This window comes from Protopterus annectens, chromosome 2.part1 (assembly GCF_019279795.1).
Source record: "Protopterus annectens isolate FY-2018-M chromosome 2.part1, PAN1.0, whole genome shotgun sequence".
NCBI classification, from domain to species: domain Eukaryota; kingdom Metazoa; phylum Chordata; order Ceratodontiformes; family Protopteridae; genus Protopterus; species Protopterus annectens.
Window position 1 is genome coordinate 1,825,583,227 of NC_056729.1, and position 1,834 is coordinate 1,825,585,060.

The window sequence follows — 1,834 nt, forward strand, 5'->3', positions numbered from 1 at the left end:
GATGCTGAGCAAGTCATTTAACCATACAGTGGTTTAGGGCAATTGGGAATTTGTGCTAGGCTCCTTATTGGTTCCCCAAACTGCATGCCTAGTAAAGTACAGTTGTGTATACTTACCATAAATGTAGATGTTCATGTGTATTCATTGTTGAAGTCATCACACTTAGGTAATCTGCCTGTAGGTAGCCCTCAGACAGCCTGAATACCAAAGTCTTGGGATTTCTGCATCAGATACTGTCGCCTCTTCCATGACGTCAGGTCATCAGGGGTATAAAACATGCAGCCGACGCCATTACATCAGTTTTTCTTGCCCCAGATGTCAGGAGCCCCCAACATAGGAAGCAATTACATGGTGTGGAACACCTCCAGTAAAAAGTAATTACCATTGCCATAAGATATGGCCAAAAAATAGGATAGGTAGAAAGTATAGAAAAGTCAGGGGGCTGGAGGGAGGGTAAACAGGACTGCAACAGTGAATACACTGACATCTACATTTATGGTAAGTGTACACAACTGTAATATGTTCTTCGTGTTTCACTGTTGCAGTCATCACACTTGGTTTGATTCCCAAAGCTGAGGAAGGGTGGAGGCAGTAAAGAAGTATTAGGGCTGGTTAGCAGGCCTTGTAAGACTGTTGTAGCAAATCCAGCTCTCGATTTAGAAAAGATAGGTAAGTGATAATGCTTGGTGAAGTTCTATACAGAACTACAGGTTGCAGCTTCAAGGATGTCCCTGGTAGGAACTCCCCTGAGAAATGCTGTAGAGGTTGAGGTAGCCCTAGTGGAATGAGTTCTGATCCCCTGTGGGGTAGGTTTTCCATGGTGTTTGTAGCAGAAATGGGTGCAGTGTGCTATCCATTTGGAAATGGTTTGCTTTGAAATGGCCTTCCCTCTGCCCCTGTAGCAAAGCTGACTAGCAGCTGGTCAGATTTTCTGAAAGGCTTAGTCCTGTCAAGGTAGAACCTGAGCTGTCTGTGCATGTCCGAGGAGTGCAGGATCCTTTCCCCTTTATTCTGAGGATTAGGGAAAAAAGTTTGGTAAATGGATGGATTGGTTTAAAGACACACTGAATACCACCTTGGGCATAAATGATGGGTTAGTCCTGAGGGAAACCCTATCCGCATGGAAGATAATGAAGGGTTCCACAGCCATAAGGGCCTGTAACTCAGACACTCTTCTTGCTGAAGTGATGGCTAGAATTAAGGCTATTTTTCCAAGAGAGGAATTTTAACTTGGTTCAAATGGCTTAGTGGTAAATCACTGTGGGTATGGTGTGCAGGGTCCGGGGGTCGAGACTTGCAAGGGCTGATTATTTTTGAGCAGGTTCTGTAGTGTAGTGGTTATCACATCTGCTTCACACTCAGAAGGTCCTGGGTTCGATCCCCAGTGGAACCATTATGCTAGTGCAAGATATGAAAACTGGGTCAGGCATGATGAAGAGCAACAGATTCGATTCCACTAACTAAAGTTGTGGTTTCAGATGCCTTTCCTACATTAAGGTACTGTACGAGCACATCCACTCATGCATGAATCGTGCCATCCAAAATAGAACCAAGATGCTCTCCTCCAAAAAATGAAGCCAATCTGGTGGTCCCCTGCCATAAACAAACTTTGCAACAAAAGGAAGAAACTGTTGCAGAAAAGAGGAAAATCCCAGGATGCAAAAAACTCCCTTACCAGCTTCAGTAAGAAGCTGTGATCCCTCATACAATCCTCCAAAGCTACTTATGAAAATAAAATTGCCAAAGATTCCAAAGACAACCACAAGGCATTCTATAGCTATGTCAAGAATCTAAATGGCAATGCTCAGATCTGCTCTGAGCTACAACAGAATGG

The 1,834-nt window shown here is 43.9% G+C and overlaps 1 non-coding gene across 1 annotated transcript; it reads left to right on the forward strand.

Moving 5' to 3' along the window:
• Positions 1-1,320: 1,320 nt before the first annotated feature.
• Positions 1,321-1,393, forward strand: TRNAV-CAC. Its single transcript has one exon. It is a non-coding gene; the product is annotated as a tRNA-Val (tRNA).
• Positions 1,394-1,834: the final 441 nt, after the last annotated feature.